The sequence below is a fragment of the Megalobrama amblycephala genome, linkage group LG8 (assembly GCF_018812025.1).
Source record: "Megalobrama amblycephala isolate DHTTF-2021 linkage group LG8, ASM1881202v1, whole genome shotgun sequence".
NCBI lineage: Eukaryota > Metazoa > Chordata > Actinopteri > Cypriniformes > Xenocyprididae > Megalobrama > Megalobrama amblycephala.
Window position 1 is genome coordinate 7,364,165 of NC_063051.1, and position 18,624 is coordinate 7,382,788.

Consider the following 18,624-nt stretch of genomic DNA (forward strand, 5'->3'; position numbering starts at 1 on the left):
TGGTGTCTGCAGGGCAGGTCAGTGTTTCCTTTGGGACACTGGACCATGTGGAACACTTCTCACGGTATACTGGGGTAAAGACATGATAGATAGATAGATAGATAGATAGATAGATAGATAGATAGATAGATAGATAGATAGATAGATAGATAGATAGATAGATAGATAGATAGATAGATAGATAGATAGATAGATAGATAGATGGATGGACAGATACAGTATATGGATACAGTAGACAGGCAGACATGGCATAAATGTCCTCAAACAATTTGTTTTATAGTTTGACTTAAAGTACTGCATGTGACATTTAATGCAAGTAGTAATTGTTTCAGTTGTCATAGATGGCATTTGCCTTGGTGAAGTTTGACCATGTGTTTGACACACACAGAAAATGTGAAGGAAAAAGCAGCCAGCAAGAGTCTGGCATATATGAAGTCCTTTAAAACAGTTTAAAAAGCTTCCCAGGAGTGTGCAGATCTCATCTAGATAGAGGGTACTTCTTAAAAAGCTGATATATAGATATTTTTTGGTCTCCACATAATTAACCTCCATAGTTATTTACGTATTACTGCAATATTTTTTGAAAATGCGGTATATAAATAACATTGAATTGACATTTCTCAAGTGCTGAGTGGACGATAGTAATAGTAAAGCAAGAGTAGCTGTGCCCAAACTGCACTGAAACTGTAATTTAAGCAAACATATAGCAACAGTAATAATCAGTAACAATCAAATAAGTTTATTAAGCACTGTTTAAACTAAAGTTTAAGTTGTTTCATGTCATTATCACCATTATTATAACTCATCTGACTTCTTATACAGAGCTTATACACCAAGCTTTTACCCATGACTAGCATCTCATTAGTAGCCGTTGAGACTTCCTGGCGGTCAGTCTGTAACTCTGAGCAACATGATATTTTTCTATTTTGGGCAGAATAAAAGGGGATCATAATGGTTTTAACTGACGGCGGCAATTAGCAGAGAAGTGCTGACAGCGTTCTAGAGGGCCGCGCTGAGAACAGAGTGTTAAAATCGCCATCATGAAGCCTTAAAAATTACTTGCTCTGTTTTTAAAAAAAAGGCTCACAGGACCCTGCAATTTTAAAGAGTGCATGTAAGATACGTTTCATTTTAGTTTACCATTCACTATATAGCATGTCAATTGTTATTACTATATTGAAAGCAATATTGCATAGTAAGGCTAACCAAGGAATTGATTTTGAATGCACATACTGTATATACCATGATGACATCAATCAGCATTTTAGATTTGACTTGGTTAACTGCGGCACTATGATAATGCAGGCTATTTTTTTCACACCTCCTGTAGACTCGCATTTCATGATTTGAGCACGGTTATATTTTCACCAAGCTGAGGATATGTCAGGAAACTCAATATTTCTCTCTCAACTCTAATAAGGAATTCCTTGCTGTTATTACTAGAACAGATTGATGGCCCCAGATCGTAAATTAAAGATATTTGCTTTAATAACTGTCCCTTTGAAACTACCCACTCAATAAGTGCAAGTAATAATACGATATCAATCCTGGAAGACATTTACGAGCAGGCATCCTTTGCAAAAACAAGACGAGGCGAGAGAACTATTGTGAGAGATGCTCCAAAGGTTTTGTGGATTTCTCAGGTTGTTTGTTCTCTGACTCCCTTCATTGGTTTGCACTACCCCCCTCATTTCTGCTAGTTACCCACAATAGGTAGTTTAGCCCAAGTGAAACTTTAACATCGGGACTTGTACAGTATTTAAAATGAACTCTATCAGTCCATATAGTCAGTTCATAACATGCTCAGAAATGAACTCATATTATTGGTCTTATTGTACATGATTCATGGTATTATTTCAAAGAAAAATGATTTTGTCTTGTCTTTGCAGAGTGAAAGTGTATAAATAATAATAATAATAATAAATGTTTATTAATAATGATATTTATGATTATTTATTTAAAAATAAAGTGTTTCACTCCTAAAATGTTGCACTATGGAATGTTGTCTTACTTTCAAAATAATTAAAGCACCAGTATGTTACCACATTAAAAATGAATTAGTTTCGTCCTATTTCCAGTGCTGATTCTACATAATACATCAACATAGATTCCTGTATTTGTGAAGTCAAATGTCTGAACATCTGGGTCGAATTTTCCTCCGTAGGCCTACCTGTTTACTCAGAAACCATCTGTAGTTTAGTGTACTCCTAAAATAAAGCAGATATACAGTGCACATTTTAATTTTAAATGTCTTTCTCTTCCTGGAAAATGGACCAAAAATACTGATGACTCATCTTGTACACTGCAATTACGTTTTATCCAGCAAACAGGGGCCTTTTGAGTCAGAGATGCTTAGAAATGTGAATTACCATGAATCTACATAATAGCACAAGTTAGAATATTCCCTTGAATTTTGTCCCATCAAGCATAAAAGAGTCTGAAAAATGTGATATTGAACAGTGCTACTGATTGGTTAAGGGTTTGTAAGCTCCTAGCATGCATTACTGTTAGTTGTAAGATTATTGTTGTGCTGTTTGCTGAATTACTATTAATTAGTTATGGACACTTTTTTCACATTTCCAGGGTTCTCAGAAGCGGAAGTTGTCATAGTCGAGTGAACATGTATAGTGGTGAATAGGAGATGACAGCAAATATAATTTTTGTATTCTATGTTGCTTCAACAGCAAACCCGGATAAGTTGGCAAAACTCAAAAAAATGAGGCGAATTTGGCAGATTTTTATTTTGTACTCATACATTTTAATTTGCTCTTGACTTGAAATATTTGAGTAAGCTAACTCTTACATTTAACTTAAAATCATGTAATCTCAACTTAAATATTTTTAGTAGTGGAAACTTGGCTAGCTTTAACTAGATAATTCAGTAAATGCTAACTTGCTATTTGGTAACACAATGCTTTGATATCATTAGCATAGCATAGCAATTGCTGCAATATAGACCATTTAACATATTTCTGTTCTCAAACTAAGCTCGTCACCATGATGGTAACCTCCCAAAAACTCAACATAACAGAAACTCTTTTAAATTAGCATAGCTAAACGTTAACCCCCAGTTTCACAGACAAGACTTAAACTAGTCTAGACTAAAATGCATGTTTGAGGTGTGTTTTAATTGAAAGTAACTTGCACTGACATATTTTAAAATATGCCAGTGCCATTGTTTTGTCTCAAGATGAACACCAGTAATGTTTTTTTCTAGTGAACATTTATAAAAGTACTTAAATGCCTTAATTGGACTAAGGCCTAATCCTGGCTTAGGCTAAACCCTCTCTGTGAAACTGGGCCTAAATCTCCCACTTAACATTCATATTGCACAAAAAAACTTTATATAACACCAAGGTCCCTTTAAGACAAGTCATTTCACTCGGCAGTCATCTTTGAAATGCCTCTCGGGCATGCAAGTGCAGCTCCTATCTCTTTGAATGGGAAAACATCAAATTCTCCAAAGCTGTTTGCCAAGCTTTTAATTAAATTTCATATTTGTAATCACCCTTGAAATCTGACAACAACTGTCTCATAAATGCTTTTTCCAAGCACTCGAATCATGACAAAAAACTGTATTTTTCAGGCTGGATCAAGCTAATGCGCACACGCAGACCTAAATGCGCGTCTGTGACGCGATGACTTTACCAGTCGGCGATTGGGTCTTATTTAGAAGGCGGGACTTATTCCGCCATATTGTGTGTTGCACTTTCTCCCATTCAAAACAATATGAGTGACACGTCTTGTGTTATTCAATAGTCTTTGATAACACTTAATTTTAGCATTTACTCTCCCTTTCTAGTGTCATGGCAAAGCATGCTGGGAAATAGAAATCCCAGCCCAGTTTCAGTTTAATTTAAGTTTGTCTAAATTAAAAGAAACATGTTCATAAAACTCATGAACAATGAAACAAGTCAAATTACTTAAAACAAAGTCCCTTTAAGCCAAGTCTTTTCACTTGGCGGCCATCTTTGAAAAGCCTTTCGGGCATGCAAGTGCATCTCCTATCTCTCTGAATGGGGAAACATCAAATTCTCCAAAGCTGTTTGCCAAGCTTTCGATTAAATTTCATATATGAAATCACCAAGAAAATCTGACAAACAACTTTCTCATAAATTTTGTTTCTAAATGCTCAAATCATGACAAAAAAAACTGGCTGGATCAAGCTAATGCGCATGTGCAGTTCTAAGAGCTTCTAACGGTCGCTGCAGTGACACAGTGACTTTACCAATCAGCAATTGGCTCTTTTTTAGAAGGTGGGACTTATTCCGCCATATTGCGTGTTGCACTTTCCCCCATTCAAAATATTATGAGTGATGCATCTTGTGTTATTCAATAGTCTTTGCTTAAAATGTGTCAGTTTCATGGAAAAAGAAAGTTCTATATACTCATAAAAGTTAATTTGATTGAACTAATTTGTTTAATTTAAGTTTACCCTACTCAAACCAATTAATTATTTTGAGCGTTAGGGTTTACAGTGAAAATCCGACTTTTCGCGAAGAGGGTGAAAATACAGTTATTGTATAGCCGTTGTATTAAAAACTCTCATGTGGCAGTATCATTTCTTTTTTTTTTTAATTTACATAATATAACACAAATTATAACATTATAAATATATATTGCATTTTTTAAAAATGAAAATATTAAAATGTTTTCTAGATTTGCGATGTTAATAACTATGGAAACGTGTCATCACAGTCTAAAGGGTCCATTTGTTGTGTGATAATCTTTTGAAGTCCTATAAACAAAACCATTATTCACTTTTAGAAGTGGACGCATATCAGTTTTGTTGTGATTAATTTAGCATTCATATCTTACATGCAGTCTAATCCCTGTCTGGTGACCCACAGTGACCAGTGATAGTACTAGAAAAGTAATGCTGGTTAAATTATGCAAAACGAAATGTTCAGTGTCAGGGAGCGATGTGGTGTTCTCAAATGTGAATTAATTATGACCAGCAGCTACCATTCAGTAGGTTAATGACTCTTGAACAGACCTCAGTTAAAATAATTTAGACTATTAAGAATTCATAATTGTAATATTTCACCTCTGGCTGGCGGCAACTTTGCTCAACACTCATTGTAATTTGGCCGATTAACAATTAATACTTGCAATATTTCACCTTGACCCGAAATGGCGTAGTTGAATGAGTCAGAGCTGGTCATGGAGGTTTTTTATGCCTTTTGCCATGGCGGTTTTGGTTGGCAATCTACTCTGGACCTTGGAAAATAACACCAAACGTGTTTGGAATGGGTGAGTACATAATTACAATTTTATTTTTTGGCAAACTATCCTAAAATATTGCCTACAGAGATGTACAACCTTCAAATCTCAAAGTTACATTTGAGAAATTGCACTATAATTGAACTAAAAATGATCTTTTAACGCAGTAAAATTATAGCATTTTTTTTTTTTTTATGTGGAACATGCACTATATTTTATACAATTCTGAATCAGAGAGAGTTGTGTTTATTTCAGTTCATGGGCTGTTTCCTTTCCACCTCGGTCTGTAGACAACAGCACAGGAAGCTGATTGGTGTTGTTTGTTTCCACGGCAGCATGTGTGATGACATCTCTCCTGTCAGTCATGTTTTGCAGGCTCAGAGGAGAGTGTATGTGTGTGTATGTGTGCATATGTGAGATATAAAACACTACTGACACTTTGAGGGTGGGGACAGCATGCTATTTAGAGCAAACATGACTGTAGTGAGAGGCAGGATGCATTCGGAATGAGCGAGCACGTGGGAAAACGAACACAGAATTCCCTGCTAATGGAGGTATTAGGCTGAATGTGGCTCCAAAAATGACAACACACCTTTGAGCGTATTTTGATATATATCAGTATGTATCATATGATATTACATAATAATTTTTATAGTGGACTAATTAGAATGCGCTGTTAAATCGATAAAGTAATATCAAACCTGAGACTTTATACAGAACTTTTCTGTCATTTTGTAATTTCTTTCCTCCCTTTATTTTCCAATAGAGTTAGGTGCTTTGATGTGATTGGTAAGCAAGCAAGCTTTTGACCTTGGATGCTCCTCTAATGGATGGAGAAAGTAACTAAATATTGAAGCTATCGTCTTGAAAGCTAGACAAGACAAAAACACCCAGACAGGCAGGTGTAATAAAAGTCTCAGAAGTGAGAAAAGTAGAATTCTCTCCTCAGTTCCCAAATTAACTACAGAGAAGCCAGGGCACAATTTAACTATGGAGGGATATATATATATATATATATCCATAGTTAAATTATTTTATGTTTTGCGAATTATTTTATTTTATGTAGTATATAAAATGTTATTATTTTTTTAAATTATTTTATGGGGCCACTGTATGTGATGTAGGATAATACAATTGAATTATTGCAATTATATATATATATATACTGAATGTATATATATTGCAATAATTCATTTGTATTATCCTACATCACATACAGTGGCCCCATAAAATAATTAGACACATAAGCTACACTTAAATATTGGAATGTATTTGTATTATATAACAAAATATCAAACCAATTATAATTTATATTAAAGAAATACGGCACAAGTACACATTTCAAGCAAAAGGTTGCAAAAAATGGTTGTGTTTCAAATGTGGTTGTCAAACAATGGCACTTGGTTTGATATCTTATTTAAGATAAAATAATTGTGATTTAAAGTGACCATGAAATCAAAATTGAAAAATCTTGTTTTTTATGGCATATTGCAGTATTTATTATAAATGATTTATCTCACTTACATGAGATCGACCAATAGCGAACCACATCCAACCAATCAATTACCAATGGACAAAATCAAGTAAACTTTTGAGCACAACTGTATGTATCTGCACAAAAAATCATGGATTTAAAATCTCACAGCTCTTTTTGCCTTTCTCTAGAGTTAATGGCATTTCTGAAATGCTGTAATAGCAGTATTCTTCACCTTTTCTTTCATCCACCATTTGCCAAGTGCGTGTCAAACAGTGACAGCGACTCTATTAGTTTCAGGGTGTTGCTCTTTTTCACAACAACTGAAATGTAATAACATTCAGAGACCATTGACTGAGATAGGTGTGTGATTCCTCAAGGGAGGACCATTGATCAGGGGCAGCCATTAATGGCGCAATGTGGAGATGGATGGTGTCGGACAGAGGTTCATTTGAGCCCTTGGCCGATGTGTTCTGAATCTGTCAGCTACAGCAATCTGTCACCAAACCTTTGGCTTGACCACTATGTGCACCCTGGTGTCTGGGAAAGGATACAGCAGGGGAGGGAAAGAGAGCCAGAGAGATCTTTCAAATGAATACCGCTATGATGAATGATATTTACAGAGGGAGAATGGTAAGCAATGATCTGTAGAGTATTTTGGAATCACTATCCCTGCCTCATTAAGCTGTGTGGTTATGTGTTGACCCAGAATGTGAAAATAATATTTCTGAAACTGTTTAAGCATTCATGTAAATGCAGATTTGTTGATTATCGCATTATGGTTAATGCGATAATTAGGGAAAAATCACTCATTTGTTTTTAAAAAGAAATAATGCCAACGGAAAACTCCGGTTGTGTTAAATGATAATGATGCCGCTGGTGATGTCTCAAGGCATCATCAGCGAAATGGATTTATTAATAATGTTGACTTGTGCTTAAAGGGTTGTAATGTTTATTTGCAGAAGGCTGTCTGGGAAATTAAATGACTGTAAAAATGTTAAGAGTTTGTGTTCACACAATAGAATTTCAATAGAGTGTTTCTGAAGAATAAAAATAGGGAAATTTAATTCTGAAATGTAATTTATTCTGTCGTGCCATTGTTATTTTTAAAATAAAGTGTTTCTTCACATTTTGTATTGTATATATGAGCTCAGATATACAATTATATAATTTTGTGTTGAATATTTTATATTGCATAATAGAAGCATTTTCAAGACTTTTGTAACATTAAAAATGTATTTACTGACACTTTTGATCAATTTAATGCATCCTTGCTGAATAAAAGTATTAATTTCTTTAATTTCTTTCCAAAAAAAAAAATGTATAATGTTACAAAAGATTTCTATTTCAGATAAATGTTCTTTTGAACTTTCTATTCATCAAAGAACCCTGAAAAAAAATGAATCCAACTGTTTTAAACATTAATAATAATATTAAATGTTTCTTGAGTAGCAAATCAGCATATTAGAATGATTTCTGAAGGATCATGTGACACTGAAGACTGGAGTAATGATGCTGAAAATTCAGCTTTGATCACAGGAATAAACTGCATTTTAAAATACATTCAAATAGAAAACAGTTATTTTAATGCATAACAGACTTCTTTTAAAAACATTACAAATCTCACCGATCCTAAACTCTTGAATGGCAGAATGTATGTATGTATATTAGGGGTGTGACGAGATCTCGTGGCACGAGATCTCGCGAGACTAAACTGTGACGAGATTTCTCGTCGAGGCGAAAAGTAGTCTCGTGATGTTGCCATGACAGAGTGTTAGGATGATTAGGAAAGAATATGCCACCGCTACGTTTACATTATGCCTCCACTGTCGTTTTGCTTTGTATTTAAATAAAAAAAAACATTTAATTCAGTTGGATAACGGTCGCCGCCGCTCCATATTTACAGAGTACGCGCGACCGTTTAAAAGTGAAAGTAAACGCGCGCGCGCATTCAAACGTGATTTCAATACCCCGCATTTTGAAAGCGGCTCACTGATGAATACAGATATCTCTCAATATGAAAGCTATTTTAGGCTGGGCAGTGTAGTTGTAACCATCTCTCAGCTCTGTATCAAAGAAAAATTTGGTCTTATTTGATCTTTGAATATTGAGAGAGTGCGATTATGGTTGCACTTATTGTAAAGTGTTACCATAAAATGAATAACAGTTGTATTTACTAGTACAAACAATAAGGTTTCATTTGTTAACATTAGTTAATGCACTGTGAACTATCATGAACTAACAATGAATGACTATTTTATCAACAAAGATTAATAAATACTGTAGCAAATATATTGCTTGTTGTTAGTTGATGTTGGTTAATATATTAATGTTAATAAATGAGACCTTATTGTAAAGTGTTACCATTTTATTTATACTGTTTTTATTTCTGTGATCAGATTGTGGAGAGGAGTTCAGTTAGGAGGTCAAAAGCTGTAGAAGCTCATAATTCATGTACAGTAAGATCTGAAGAGAAGCCAGTCAGTTGAGTTTGTGGCAAAACCTTTTACATTACTTGAGTATTGTTGTCTTTTACTGCATATGATAATTCAGTCTCAGAAAGTAGAACTGAAATGACATTCATTACAAAATGATTAGTTAAAACATTTCAAATACACCTGCAGAATATTTTTTCTAGTCATGTATTTCGCCATCTTGTCTCATCTCGTGAACTCAATCTCGAGTCTCGTCTCGTCTCGTGAGATACTGGTCTCGTCACACCCCTAATGTATATGTGTGTATATATATATATATATATCAAAATATATATCAAAAGCAAGCCTTTATCATTTACTGGTATTCATGTGTGTTTCTTTTGTGTGCTTTTCAGTTTCTGTTTACACCAGCATGAGGTTTTGGACCTCTGCCCAGACTCACTCCTGTTTTGGGAGTGTTGACTTCATATTAGCGTTCGCTAACCACAGAGGTACTTTAGCCGTGTATGTGTGTTGTTTTTCAGCAGAGTCTGAACGGCCATATCTTGCAGGCGAAAATTTGCTGTCAGCAGCCCAGCCCGGACTTTCCACGGCTCGTTGGTTATCAGAGTGCGTCTTGTGTCAAGGAAAAACACAGCGTATTTGTGTCAAAGCTCTGACCCGGTAAAGAACATTTGATGTGACATCTATTCATTTAGACTTTTTAGAGACCATCTCACCCCTCCCCACACCTAAACATCTCTGATCAGGTAACCAGTGTGGCGTCGAGACGGAGTGTTTGATCTTCCATTTCTGCAGACCGCAGATGGCTAGCTCTCCTATCGCCTCATAACAATTTCATAAGTGACTTGCTGTAAATTGCCATAGCGATGGTATGGTAATTGGGTTGCCAGTCTGCTTCACTTGCTCTCTCTGGTCAAAGAAAAAAAAAAAGGAGAGAAGCATTTCTCTTTCTTTTCGCTGCAGTCACACTGAGTAATAAGTGTTAGGACAGATGGAGCGAAAGTGAGCTTGATCATAGAGTCGAGGAAAAAGAGTGGACTCATTTCCTGCAGCACAACTTGCCGAATGTGCTAGTAATGTGCTACTCAATGTAATTGTGCTGAACTGAGATAAAGAGCATTTCCTGTACTGCCTCTACTGACCACCCATGTCATCTAAAAATATAGCTGCACTTATTTTTTTTTTTTTTTTTTTTTTTTTTTTTGGTTGTTGAAGTTTGTAGCTTTGCTTCTTGGCATAAAAATTTGGTCTACAGACATAGGTTAGTTAGGAAATTTCCTTAGGCAGAAAAATGTGAGTGTCTGTAAAATGGCAGTAATTTTTTTAATATGTTTTTGAAACAGAACATGTGAGTGAGGCTCTCTATGTCAGTGCGCTCCGCTCAATCATTAATCCCTTTAACCCTTAAATGCATACCTCGGGTCTTTAGTGACCCGGGACGTCATTCACTACCCTCCTCCTCGTTCATTTTTTAAAGTTAGAAATCAACCTTCTTGGTATTCCTCAATCAATTCATTCTAAAGAATATAACAAGAATTATAAAAGAATGCCTGTTTTTGTATTCATTTTTTGTAAAAATTGTATAGGGTCGCTATCGACCCGAGGTGTGTATGAGTGTACGTATATTTTTTCTGCACAGCAATAATTGATTTTTTAGATGATGGAATAAGTGCAATTCACCTTCCTTCCACAAGGTGGCAATGTCTGATACACAATGCTGAAGTGACAACTCATTTAGACAGAAAACGAAAGAATAAGCAAAACATGAAATGGCTCAGCGATTTACTGCAGAGCAAGTACTGAACACAATCAAATATGACTGTAACTGTTACAGGATGGATCTGGTGAAGCTGTTAGCGATCGAAATATTGATTTTAAAGATGCTGAAAATTATATAGTTTTGAGAATATGTTTGAGATCGCAAATGGGCTCATATTCGTGACCTCAAACATAAAACTAGCCTATTATTTGCTGAATTTACTGGGAAATGAGCTCTGACGAGGACAGTGATGATGGCATAAAACATCTGCTCAAACTGAGCCCTTTCAAGCTCCAAAAGGTAACAAAATATGATTTATTTTATTCTTCTGTAATTGTTACTCTAATATCAGAGGAGTTTTATATTATCGCGACAGGTAGAGATCCTTCTGTGTTAGATATAGATCCGGGTCGATAAAGACCCGAATATGTAAGAATGATTGGCGAAACAGTCATGCATTTAAGGGTTAAATGCAAATGAGCTGCTGCTCCCAGGCCTCTTTCCAGAAAAGTGCAGAGCTTTAACAGCTTGTGCTTTGGTTGCTCAGCAACAACAAAGCTGGAGAATCTCACGCAGCCAAAATGAGGATTGTCAGTAATGGTGTTCAGCCTTACATTGTTCAAACTGGAGTTTGCTTGTTGTAGTGCCTACCAGCCGTTTGTTGTAGTCCTTAAAAATAAATTTCTGGTGTAATATATGTTGTGTTTTTAAAGAAGGCAGTATTCATTTTAATAATATTAATAATAATGGATATTGTTTTTTATTAGTGTGTAATTGTATAAATAGTGCATTTGTGTACCAGTACTTTAGATTTTTTTATTCGTGCAGCGCTGATTTTTTAGTACTAAGCACAGTGCACTTGTGAAAAGTGAGACTTCGTTTTTTTTTAAGGAAGGTGTTCTGTGGATGTGCCACTGTGCTCTGGTCAGTGCACCATTAATGAATACTTCATGATGTTATTTAACTCTCGGATGACTAAATCAATATTACCCTTCCTTCTTTATTGAGCATAGAACATTGATGGAGGAACAGATGTTTTTTACTGCCATGAAGAGTCAGTACATCCTGAACATATCAGACTTCTTACATCATACAACACACACACACACACACACACACACACACACACACACACACACCATCTCTGCTCCATTGAACCGGTGAGGCTGATATTGTCTGTCAAGTGCCTTGGGATGAAGAGACTACCGAGACTCTAGCGATGAATGTGTGTTTGGTTCCAGGAAGAACCTGGCCACTTCGTGAATACTTTAATGAATGTTTTTAAGCATGTTGCATTTGGCATGTGTCAGGCCAACAGTGTCGTGTGTAATGTAGCTGTTTGTGAATATAAAAGGTCTGCAAAATTTTAGTTGTTGTCAGAGTCTATTCTGCCTGAAACGAGTCGTCAGTAATACCAGTCTTACTTCCTGCATGAACCAAACTGTTCTTGTCTGTTCTTCTATGGAAGCTTGTTTCCGCCACTAAATAAAAAATAAAAAAGATAATTGCGACTTTTTATCTCACAATTCTGATTTTTTTCTCGCAATTGCGAGTTTAAATCTCTGAATTCTGACTTCTCAGAATGGCGTGATATAAACTCGCAATTGCAAATTATAAAGTCAGAATTGCAAAATATAAACTCGCAATTGTGAGTTATAAAGTCAGAATTGTGAGTTAGAAACACAACTGCGAGCTATAAAGTCAGAATTGCGAGTTATAAGTCAGAACTGTGTCATATAAACTCGCAATTGTGTGTTATAAATTCAGAATTGTGAGATATAAACTTTGAATTCTTAGAATTGAGTTTATATCAGTTTTGATAAAAGAAGTCAGAATTGTGAGAAAAAAGTCAGAATTGCGAGATTTAAATGTTCAATTCTGACTTTTTTCTCAGAATTGAGTTTATATCACAGTTCTGAGAAAAGAACTCAGAATTCTGAGAAAAAAAACAGAATTTCGAGTTTATATATCTTCATTTATTCAGAATTGCGAGACGTAAACTCAGTTTAGTTTTATAACTCGGTTATAGTTTTCTGCACTGCTAAACCTAATCCACTTTGCGTGAAATTCTAAAGGATGAGGACAAGCTTGAATTGATACGGTAAAACCGACACCATTGTTACTCTTCGTATCACTGTGTGTATCAAGTGCTGAGGAAGATTCGGAGCTGAAATTCAGATATGGTGATGGCCATTTAGTTTCTGACACACGCTGTAAGCAGTAGACCAATCACAAAAGACTGGGCCATCTGACCAATCAGAGCAGAGTAAGCTCTCGGAAAGGAGGGGTTTAGAGAGACTGAATCCTTTATCGAACCATTTTGAACACTGTGAGGAAAGAGGAGATGCTGCATTGTATATTATGAGAAAATTAAAGTGTTTTGATCTTGGATGCATGTAAACTTATTTACCTCCAAAACTAAATTAGGAACCTTTAAAATAGCACAATGGGGCACTTGACTGAATATCATTGCATTAGCAAGAAGTTTGATTTTATGAGAAAATTATATAGTGCAAGGACATTTCTAATTATATGATTATATTATATTAATCCAATGTAGTCTGGAATGGTTTGTTTTTGCTCTAGGTTAAACAAACTGTCCCTGTAGTTATTAGCTTTGAGGCTACAAACAGAGCTTTGTGTTTGAAACATATAAGAGGAGTTAACAGATATGAAGAGGCTTTGTTATCGCTCATGGGTAATTGTTGCCTGTCACATGAAACGAAAGCAGATTGTACCTTTAAGGACATCCCTTTATCCTTTTGTTTAGCTCGGCAACATAATAACTGTTTTGATGTGTTCTCGGCTAATGACGGTTTAATCATTTGTTTACTACATTCATCTGAGGTATATGGATATATTTTGTCAGTGTTTGCTTTAACGGTTAAGCACCTTGCTCTCATATTTTCATCCAGCATCTCCGTCACAGTGTTTCTAGGTGGAAAAACAACCTTTGAATAGCAATTTTGTGTGAACAAAGTCTGTCATCTCTCTCTCTTGCACCAAAGCAGAGGGTGGCTGTGTTATGCTAATTCAATAGGAGCTTAGCAGGAACATTTTATGTATTTTCTCTCCTTTTTTGTTATTTGTCAATATGTTCGCTGACTATTTGTGGAAAAAGAGCCGCTCGGCTCCAAAAATGTTCATCAATGACAGACTGGAAAAGCACAAAAGTAAGGCATAAGGGGAAAAAAATGCCTGCTTAATGCTCATACTTGCATCTGAGGCAGCAATCTGTTCTGTTTTATTTTTAAAATGGCCTTTACCCTTGTGGAGAATGTCACACATCCCAATGTTAGATGATTTTACCCTTCAACTCGCATTAATGAGAAACTGCATGGAGACTCTTAGATCCTAACCACATCTGACAAGTGCCAGCAACATTTGCAAATCCTGTGAAATAACCATATGTTTGTCATTGCAAGAGAGACTTTTTGGGTGATTGGAAAAACCATGTTTTTTTTTTTGTTTTTTGTTTTTTTATATGAACTATTGTATTTTGAAAAGGTATTCTTTATTTGTAAATTAAGTATCCGGACACTTTAGCCACACTTAAAATATTATAAGTATCATTGCATTAGATCATATAAATTCATAAGTCATAAGAAAGTAAGTTATTAGGTTTGAAATACTACTGTTAAAAAGTTTGGGGCCAGTACAATTATTTTTTAAAATAAATTAGTACTTTTATTCAGCAATGAATCATTAAATTGATCAAAATTGACAGTAAAGACATTACAATACATTTCTATTTCAAATAAATCCTGTTCTCTTGAGTCATCAAAGATGATTTTTTTTCATCAAAAAAGATGAAAAAAATGTATATCAGCAACATTGATAATGTTAAGAAATGTTTTTTTGAGGCTGATTTGGGGCCTGGAGAAGTTTTGACATGCCCTGACATTTGTGCTTTTTTCAGTTGTTCATAAATATATTAATGGAAAAAGTGTCATTACACTGTATTCAGCACAAACTAGGCTACCATAATATGTGAGGAACATGTATGTACATGTTTGTGTTTTTGAAGGAATAACGTTTATGCGTGGTTATTGAAAAAAACAAAAAACTTAAGTCACTGAAATAAGGCCAAAAAAATAATATTATATATGTGTTCACAAGACTTCTGGGTATTGGAGGTTATATGGTATATATATAGGTTATTAATGCTTCAAAATTATGTAAAAATTATCCTGCCTACTCCTTCATATAAAACAATAGAGAGATTTAAATTTTCTAAGACACTTTTTGTCAAGAAACACAGTATGCGTGGAGGCGTGAATCATCATGAATAATGGGTGATTCTCACCTGAGAAGACAAAAGAATTGCATAATGACCTGTAATGACTTGCATAATAATGAGGTCTTTCAGTCAGGTAGGCTGTGAAAAAAACGTCTGTGATCATGTCTCAAGCTCATCATGGTGTATATCAAACATACAGAAAAAACAGCAATACTGTGAAATATTATTACAATTTAAAATAATGGTATTCTATTATATACTTTAAAATATAATGTATTTCTGTGATGCAAAGTGTCTGAACAATTATGTTACCTCTATGGCATTTCATATAGCCGTTTAGCTTAAAAGCATGCACATTTGGAGAAATATTGATGGATTCTCATATGTTTGTCAATTTTCTATACAGAGTAGTAATATTTATTCAATATTTATTGTCATCACTATGAGCGCTGGATACTGTGTTTTCAATTCATACTGGCAGCTGGAGGGCGCTCTGTGCACCTTTAGTCCACAAATATCTCCTAAAGAAGAATAGGCCATGTGACAATCCAGGAACTAACAGGCTTCCAGAGATCGCTAACTATGGCTATGCAAAACACTTGGAGTAATGGCTGCATTATTTACATTTTAAATTAGGGCTGTCAAACGATTATTATTAATAATATTTAAAAAAAAAAAAATAATCCAATTAATTAGATGATGTGGTGATTAATTAATCTTATTAACCGCAAATTAATCGCACATCAAATTTGGATAGAAATTACCCCCAAAAGAAAACTTAAAGTCATTGTTGTGTTAAATGAGAAAAGCATCAAATAGACATTACAAAAAGTAGCTTTAGAAAAAAAAAATGTATTTGATTCAACGTAGAATTTATTACACACAAACTTTTAGGCTTCAACTAATAAGCTTCTCATTTTAAATATAGCTTCTCGTTTATTTTGGCTTCTGTCAAATAACATAAACTAGTTTTGATGCGTTTATCATCCTTCTTGTTTATCCATTCCTCAGTGCTTGTCAATGTGGGATCAATGGATGTGATTGTGACGTTAAAAGAAGTGCCTAAGAGCCGTGCCAGCTCCCATTACTGTTAGCGCCCCGATCGTGCCCCCTCCTGCTGCTGAGGCAGACGTTCCCTGACTCTGCCAGACGACCAGCCTGCACACCTTAAGTGAAACATATCGATCGCAGCTATTGCAAGTCCATGGAATTTTTGCGCAGATGTCCAGAGAAAGACACGGCACCTTCGTAGAAATGGCCTCACGTCAGTCGAGTATACAGAGCCAAGAAGTAACTGTTTAATTCTCTTTGTTGGTCCTCAGGCACCTTGCTGAACACTGGCCACTTAATCTTCACAGGAGCCGATTGCTCACGTACACACACGTACTGCCTATAGATTTGGTTGGCTTGTTTATGACCTTGGTGAAAGGGTTGTGGTTTAATCAGTACTTTGCACTGTTTCTCCAGGCCCCGCCAACCTATTCCTGCAGTGTAAGGAAGGCAGCTATTCTGAGAAAGGTTTCCCACAGCAGGTTGAGGGCTGATCTAGGATCAGGTGCTCCTGTGTCTGTGCTGATCTCTGTGGCTGTGCCAAAAACATTCTGTTCCAGGAACATGACACTTTCTTTGTTTTGCAAATTTGATTCAATTTCAGTGTGACCTCGAGTTAAGGAACACATTTTGATCAGTGCCAAACATAGAAACTGTTAATTTTCACTGCCAAAATGAAAAGAGTTTTCACAGAAGCTCTTGAGCGCACAGATAATATCATTTACATTTATTCATTTGTGTGCTCTGGATTGCACCCATTGCATTGGTGTTGCTAGTGCCATGCTCTTCCACATGGGTGTCAAACTCATTTTAAGAGGGCTGATGGAGAAAACGTCATTTTATGCAGCTAGTTTAAAAGCAAACATACAAACAAACTTTGCTGTACCCATTATTTCCTCAGGTTTTAAGAGCAGATTTTTTAAAGAATTTCAAATTTATTTCTTTATTTTAAGAAATTCTTAAATGAATGTTTTTAAAGGAATAAAGGAATGCTTCATCCAAAAATGAAAATTACCCCATGAATTACTCACTCTCATCCCATCCTAGGTGTATATGACTTCTTTCAGACGTATACAATCGTTATTGTTAAGTTAAATAATGTCCTGGCTCTTCCAAGCTTTATAATGGCAGTGAATAGAGGATGAGATTTTGAAGCCTATAAAAAATCGCATCCATCCATCATAAAAGATATCCACACGGCCCCGGTGGGTTAATAAAGGCCTTTTGAAGTGAAGTGATGCGTTTGTGTAAGAAAAATATCCATATTTAAAGGGTTAGTTCACCCAAAAATGAAATTTCTGTCATTAATTACTCACCCTCACGTCATCCCAAACTAGAGCTGCCGATATTTCCCGCCACCGTCCTCGCCTATGACAGCAAAAAAACGGGGACTTCTGAATAAACAAACAACGCAGTTTACATGCTTCTTCCTTGTCGTATTATTCATTAAGATAATAATTAATAAATGCACGCACAATTATGAACTTGATAAATGTTACAGATACGTTTTACTATGCACAAACAAATGCCTTTCAACTTACATGTGCAAAATTCAGAATTAAATGAATGTGCTGCAATTTGTACAAAAAGAGAGTCTGTAGTAGCCTACGTGTTTTAGCCATTAAATAAGCACATTTAGTTTCAAGTTTGTAAAGTTTTGTTTTGAAGAAAGATTTTCTTTAAAGTGAATTTCGTCAATCTTAATTTTAATACATTTTTCATCAACCAATTGCCTGGATTTAATACATAAAAAGCAATATAGCAGACAATATAATAATGACAGGAGGCACTTACACCATTTGAAACTCGTAACACACGCTGCCACCGAATTTACAAATGCACATCTTGCTTGTTGCTCACACACATATTATATTGAAATAACAATATGTTGAATTAACATTATTATTAATAATTAATCTTTAAGAATATTTGATTGAATGCAGAATGTTGTGCTTGTTTAATTTAATCAAATTAAAACATTAATTATGATAATTAAAATAATTGAATATTTAATATTGAGTGGCCAATTTTTGCTCATTTATTAATGTATTTATATAATATATAATATATAACTGCGCAGCTTTTCAGGTCCAGAAAGGTACTAAAGACATCGTTAGAACCATCGACGTAACTACAGTGGCTCAACCTTAATATTATGGAGCGATGAGAATACTTTTTGTGTGCAAAAACAAAACAAAAATAATGACTTTATTCAACAAATTCATCTGTCCCCTGTCATACTGCTACGCTATTTTCGTTGCAGAGCTTCAGTGTTTACGTCCGAACGGCGGCTCAGTATTGGCTCAATACTGAGCCTGCGTTCAGACATAAAAACCAGTTGAGCTAAAGTAACTCAAAACATTCAAAAAGTATTTAAAATTTCCCCTAAAACTCCAGCTTGTGGAATAACCCTGCCCAGTTTGTTTTCTTGTAGATTTTT

General features: G+C 35.2%; 1 protein-coding gene across 1 annotated transcript in view; it reads left to right on the plus strand.

Annotated features, from left to right (window-relative positions):
• The window catches only part of tafa3a (TAFA chemokine like family member 3a), a 123,762-nt gene that overhangs the window by 93,508 nt on the left and 11,630 nt on the right, over nucleotides 1-18,624 (plus strand). The window lies entirely within an intron of this gene.